The sequence below is a fragment of the Anas platyrhynchos genome, chromosome 13 (genome assembly GCF_047663525.1).
Source record: "Anas platyrhynchos isolate ZD024472 breed Pekin duck chromosome 13, IASCAAS_PekinDuck_T2T, whole genome shotgun sequence".
Lineage (NCBI taxonomy): Eukaryota > Metazoa > Chordata > Aves > Anseriformes > Anatidae > Anas > Anas platyrhynchos.
Genome location: NC_092599.1, coordinates 13,717,123 through 13,724,253, shown reverse-complemented (window position 1 = coordinate 13,724,253; position 7,131 = coordinate 13,717,123).

Genomic DNA, 7,131 nt, shown 5'->3' with positions numbered 1-7,131 from the left:
CTTTGGTTGCCATATAAGAGATGCTGGTGCAAAGATCCTTTAGGATGTCAGCAGTGAGTGAAGAAAACCAGGAGTCTCTCCTTTACTGAGATGATCCATGTGAAGAGTTTCCTGCCTGGTCAGCAAACTGAGATGCCTTCCTGAGCAGTCAGCTGTGCACCAACACCAGCATGAAGGTAAAGGCAGGAGCTTGCAGTTAGTAGGACTGAACTGAGTAGGAGTGTGAGTACGAATACATTTCCAAGCATCCCTGCAGTGCCAAAGTAATGCAGCTTTACTGGTGTGAAGCCCCAGCCCACTCTTGCTGGCAATGGGAGAGATTATGAAGTTTCCCTGTTTACAAGCTTTGGGTTCCTCCAGGATCAAGAAGTCACCCTGGAGTATGTTCCTGAAAGTGTTTCATCTGTCTAGAAGTGAAGCTGGTTAGGGAACTATTGTATCCCCACAATTTGTGGTTTTCCACAAATATTTTATTTTCATTCAGATTTTTCTCCCTAATACCCAAAATACATTACTTTGCCAAGAACAACTAAGCAAGTGTCAGCATTTTACATTAAAAGTACAAATAAATTTTACAAAACATCAATTTTCCTTAAAAATGGCCATTACCAAAAAGGCTTTCTGCCCCCAAGAGTGTCAGTGGGGATATTTCAACCGGTTCCATTCATGCTGGCAGAAATAAAACACACACAAACCCCCAGATTCCAATATACATCCCCATGCAAATGACATCTTGCAGCTCTGTGATAACCAAGGCTTGGAAGCTTCTTGTACGTGGAAAAGGAAAAGAAATGGTGTGTGTTTTTGTATATGGTGGGTGACAGAAAGGAGAGCCTATACAGAAAAGACCTTGCAAGCCAGAGCAGAAGAGAGCTTTCATCATCTTCCAAATTGAAAAGAGTTTGCATATCAACTGTAGAACAGAGGTTCAATTTCCATGCCAATACCAAAGGAATCCTTCATGCCAATGCATGAGGAAATTTACAGGTCAATACAAGAGAGCTTTTCTATGAATCACACTACAAAAAAAAAAGGTGCTCATACTGACCTAAAAGCAAGCTCTTTTTTTTGCCCAAATTAGCCTAGAAGAGATCTTGCCTGCCAATGGAAAAGCACCTGCTCAAAAATCCCTTGTAGCTACCCTAGGAGAAAAAGAATGACAGAACCAGTCTTTTCAATCCTAGACCAATTAGTAAGGTAAAAAAAAATCTTATGATAATTAAAAATTAAAACCAACAGGACAACAGTGTAAAAAATGAAAGAAATGAATGAAAACAATTAGCAGAGATGAAAAAAACAGGGATGGGAATGATATAAATTGAACCTATTATAAGGCAGTAATGACATTCGAAAACCTAATTTTTACATTGTCAAACCATTTTGATTAAGTGTTAAACGCTGCTCTTATGAACTTGGCATATATTGTGCAAGAGCAGTAATTTCTGCCTTTATCTTTTTCGCTTTCTCTGAAAAGGTGCTTGTGTGCTGAAAGAAGCAGCAAGCACTCACGAGTTATCAGTACTCTCTTCCCTCCCCCTGTATGTGCCAGGAACCCCAGCCCTGCCTAATAATGGCAATTTTCATGTTCACAGGGAGTGGGACCTGAGTAGGGTTGGGGCAATGAGCAGAGATGAGAAATGATGAGGACATTGGGTGCTGATGAGAAAAACAGACGTCTTTATAACTAGGAAACTTTTCTCCTTTTTTCTATTTTTTTTTCCCACTTTTTTTTTTTTTTTCGAAAATGGAATAAGCAAAATAATTGAAAGAGAGAAAATTGACTTTTTATTGCTTTTTAAGTGCTTAACATGAAGTTTCATCTAGTAAAATTATTGTTATTTTTATCTTTAGCTGCGTCGTTCATGCTTCTCCTTAAAGAAGATATTTCTCCAGTTCAGGATGCCAGCTGCAAGGAGCCGCGCAGAGAATGACAATGGCCTATGCAAACACAATGCATCAGCTATAAAGCCTGTTCCAGAGCACCCGCCCCTGCTGAAGCAGAGCCTCGTGGCACAGACTGCGGCAGGCAGGGAGGTGCACCAAGGCTCTGAGGCTCCATTTGCTGCATCCGCGAGGTGCGAGCGCGCGGAGCCTGTCCGGAGGTGGTCAGAGTCAGCAGCACCACGCAGCAGGGGAAGAGAGGGCCGAAGACACTTATGCAGTGTTGGGAAGACTCATGGTGAGCAGTTGTCATTATCAATAAGGGAATTTGTGCCTCCAAATCACCATGATCATGGTTTTCTGTACTATGAAAGAGTCACTCCACTACCCTCGTCTCCCATCGTGTCAGCCATCAGGGAGCTGAATGCCTGTATAGCTGCCGGCTGCGTTATTTCAGAGCACGGGGTTGTCTTTTCTGCCCAAGTCTCCTCTGCAAACTATCACTGATTGAGATTCAGCAACATACCAGGCCAAGGTAGGCTGGTGCAAGGGCTTGCTACTCTGCAACTGTTCAGAAAGTTGAGGATGAAGGAAGGCCATGGGCAACAAGACTCTTCAGCAAGAGTAATAGTGAAAAAGAATAATTTTTCTTGAAAAATGAGAAACGGACTACTTTGTAGGCAGGAATAAGTATATGGCAATTTGAACTCTTCCTGGGTCCTGTGCAATCAGGTCCATCCACAAGACATTGACAGAGTTTTAAATGCTAGGTCTCGGCTAGGTGGCCAACAAGAACCCTGATCCAGCAGATGGCCCACGTGCAGCAGCAGGTAACAGCATGCACCTGTAGATCACCAAGACACCTTAACTAAGGTCAGGGACATACAGGTATTGAGACCAAGGGCAACAAACATGAAAGGTGATAACATAGAAACTGAGTTGGGCTCAAGAAGGTGGCACATCTGGAAATTATAGTGCAGAGAGAATCTCTCTGCTTTGGCAGGGCGCAAAGTCTTTTTACAGAAACATTGCATCCCTCAGGATAAAAGGATTTGATCGCATCTCAGTTGGTGCCAACCTGACATAGAAGAGAAATTATACATTACAAAATGCTAAAAGACAGCTAAAGGGAAGGAATCAGAAGAGGGGACAGAGAAACAAAAATAAATCAGAATCACTGTACAGAAAAGAGATTGAAGGGGAAGTGAAAATATAGTAGAACTTTTGGAAGTTAAAGATTTTAGAAAGAAACAAATACTGAAGAAAAAAAAAAAAGTGGGGGAAATAAAAAGCCAGGACATAAAGCCAGGCAACATGGTCAGTGTCCTTTACATCAGTTTTTTACTGCCCCTTTTCAGCTGCCTTAGGAATACTTCATAAACCACGGCATTTATTATAGGGGTGGTGTGACACACTGCAAACCTATTTTGTGAATGCTACCACTGGGGGATCACATGTTGAATTGGCCTCCATTGCAGTTGACAGGTTCAATAAATTCAGAAAGATCAAGAAGAACGCAGGTGACAGAATGTATTTGGAATGTGCATGTTCTTCTCTCACCCATCTACAAAGAAAGCAATGTGAATCCCCCATGCTACCAGCCACCACATTTTTATTGTAAGCCTTGTAAAGTTTGATGTTAAAGCCCAAGCTCTTGGGTCAGGCAATTATGAAAGTCTCTGCTTTCATTTTTTAAAATGTCAGTTTCAAGCTTGTCTAGCTGTGGTGAAAAAACTTTTGGGGCCCAAAACTGAACACAGTATTCGAGGTGTATTCTCACCAGTGCCAAGTACAGGGGGACAATCACTTCCCTTGTCCTAGCCACACTCTTTCTGTCCAGGATACCACTGGCCTTCTGGGCCACCTGGGCACACTGACAGCTCATGTTCAGAGCCATACTAGCCCCATTAGAAATCTGGTATCTCAGTGATGCACTTTAGAGAATATGTACATCTTGATGTGAGTTGTGTGGTCTTGACCAACCTTTAATTTGTGGTAAGTGCTCACAGAAGTGAGCTAATACAATTGAATTCTACAAAGCTTAGCCAGCTTTTATTACATGTAAATATATTCTTCATGTTTAATATTTATCACATTTATCTGCTCCTGTTTTTTAATGTGGTAGATTGCTGGGAGAGAGCATCCATTAAATCCCTTCAAAACTGGATACAGCTCCACGGTGCTAAGAAGGACCATGATGTCAAGGATTCTGGATTAAAAAAGCCAGGCTGGGGTTCCATTTGATAATTCATTTCATAACGCAAGTGAAAGAAGGAGCAGCAATTTAGTAAGTCAGAAGGAGGGAATGCAGTCAGCTGGATTATACATTGTAGGAAAAATAGTAGCAAGATATTGTTAGTAGTGAAAGCAAAACCTTTGTGATATGTTTTCAGGTGCTGTAGCCACCCTTGATGGCAGTGTGGACATAGTGAAATGCACGATTTGAAACAAGAGGAGAACTTATATCAGGAGGAGTTGATGCCTTTGAAAAAGGCAACTAAAGCATAGCTGGGCATGGCTCTGTTAGCCATCCTCCCTGCAGGTGCAAGGTAGCCCTGTGGGTTCGTGGATGGAAGTGGATTCACTGAGAGTTAGGAGGAGTTCACCTCCCTTCTCTGGTTATCTCCTGTTCCTATATTTCTGCCTTGCTTCAGAAGGTTGCTGTTTGTTTCTCCAGTGCTGTGCTACTGTTTGTCTCCAGCTATGCACTAGGAATACAAATCAAATCAGTGCTGCAGCAGGGCAGAAGACATGGGAGCATTTGGTGTGCTGAGGCTTCTACGGGTGCTGGTGCAGATTATCCACTCCCTGCTAGGAGAGGCTTTGCCCTGCCACTACCACTGCTGACGTGGTGGTGCTGCTCCCTTCAGGGCTAGGGACAGGGCTGGGACGCAGAGCTGCAACAGCACAACCACTGCTCATCCTGGTCTCCACAGAGCATGCAGCATTTAATCCATCTGTGGCTTCTGTTCACAAAGAAACAAGGAAGAGAGGTTGCAGCTTCTTCTGCCAACATGCCCTTTCACATTGAGAGTATAAGTACTGTGGAAAATTTAGAAAGACAGACAAGCAGAGGCCAAAAGGCTGAGTTATTTACAGAGCCAAGCCTTGGGAAGAAGATTTCAGATAGTTATTCAGGTCTGTGTCAGCCACATAAGATCTTAATTTGTTGCAGGATCTGGTTGCCAAAAAGCCCATAGTGAGGAGGGATGTAGAGTTAGCCATACAAACCGACAGAAGTGCAGATGCCCAGATTCAGCAGGCAGGAGGAGTGTGTGTACATGTGCACATCTGCCTCTGTGTGTGTGCTTGCCTCACAGAGAGCAAGCCAACTGACCAGATGTTCCATACTCTACCACTCTCCTGGATCTTGTTAACTCAGTTTAAATTTTTCTGCTTCCTTCTTCAGCCTCCCAGTTGTGTGATTATGACCCTCCCCACTGTACTGCAGGTATCTAACTCCATTCAGTGCTTTAGCAATGGAGATCACTGGCCTGAAACCAGCAAGGGTGAAGTGGCTGCTGGCTGATAATCTCATCCTCCATCCCTCCATGGCAGCTACATGTGGACCCTGATAGTGCCAGTCACTGGTGCCTCTCAGCTCCCAGATCTCCCATTACCTCCTTTTCAGAGTGCAGAGAATGGGCCTTGTGGCCTGGTACAGCTGAGGAATGACATTTGTCAGAAATGTGTTGGACTAAAAGAATTTGTCATCAACTGAAGAGACAATGCAAGTTTTGGATGTGGGTTGTAAAAGGAAGAGGGAACAAGACTTAGGAAAGAGAAAAAGAAAACGAAATGAATATCACGATCAGATTCTACCTTGTAGGACAAACTTGTGCTAAACATTCTGAGACTCAGCAGCTCCATGCTTTTCATGGCAAGAGAGAAATCAAAGATGGTAGAAAAAATTTACTTCTAATATGCTGGCCTTAAGGTGTGCAGCAGTCAGGTGTAGGACTTCCCAGTCTGGTTGCCTATTGCCTAGTCATCCCTAGTGGTGGTTTTAATGTTCTTGGCTCCTCTGCCTAAGCAGAAACTGGAAGATTAGGTTTTTGTAGCTTTACTTTTCAAAGTCTGTCAAGTACCAGCTGAAGGGATCAGAAGAAAGGCGGTGTGGTCTACCTAATAAGAAGAAAGCAGCAAGGAGTCTGGGTTTCTTCGCATTTCTGCCACTGACTCATTGCACGGTTTGGTATGGTTTTGTCTTTTGCTTCTTCACAGCACTCTTGTAAATACGGTGGGTGTATGTAAATAGCCTTGATTTGCTTGGATGGAAGCCATGCAAGAAAGGAATTTATACGAGCATAGCATGATACTACAGAGCCTTAGCCAAAGAACTGGGGAGACATGGCTTCCCCGGAGTCACTAGGAGATATATTCATTTGTCCTTTGGCACAGCAGCTTCAAGTCCTGACATTTAGATGTCCCTCCCATGGCTGGCTCCTGCAGTGGTGTAAGAGGAATGTGAGAAGCACACCCCTAGGGTAGGGGCAGAGTCCTGCAGAGCAGGCAGCTGCAGGGCTGCAAACAGGGAGAGAGATGTTTTCACCATACCCAACTGAGGGAAGCATACTGCATCATCACTTCTTTGAAAGGGACTTGGATGGGATGAAGGTCACACAGTGAAAGGTCCCCTTGTGCTGCTGCCTTTCAAACTTCCTCTGGGTTATAGTGTTCTTAATAAGGCTTCCTCTCCCAAAGTCAGGTGACAAATGTGAAGTTCATCTTTCCTTTAAATATGGAATTACATTTCTAGTATCTCCGTTGTGGAGGGAAAAAAAAAAAAAAAAAAAAAAAAAAAAAAAAAAAAAAAGGAAGTAAATCCCTAAATCCCAGATTCTCTTATTCTCTTTCTAAAAAATGGAAAAATAAGAATAATCTGATTTTTTGAAAGAAAAATCTCTCAGGTTTTTGGTACCATACCAATGACAATTGAAGTTCTGAGCCTAGCATTACTAAGTGGGCTAGTACTACCAGTATCTCAGATTAATAAAGATAGAAACTGAAAACTAATTAGGAGTTCATGTTGATTTTTTTTCCTAATGTTCCACTCAGCTGGTCAGAGCGATACCAGCCTGTTTAATTTCCTTTCCTCCTGCTTGTCAGTTCCACTGTCTGTTTTTCATATTGGTAGCAGAAAGCTCCTGGTTTCATGACATACTTCAGGGAGGGAGATCCTCTGCCAACAACCAGTGGTTCTCCACCTTAGTTTAAATAAAATGAAGAGGATATTACAAACGTATTTTT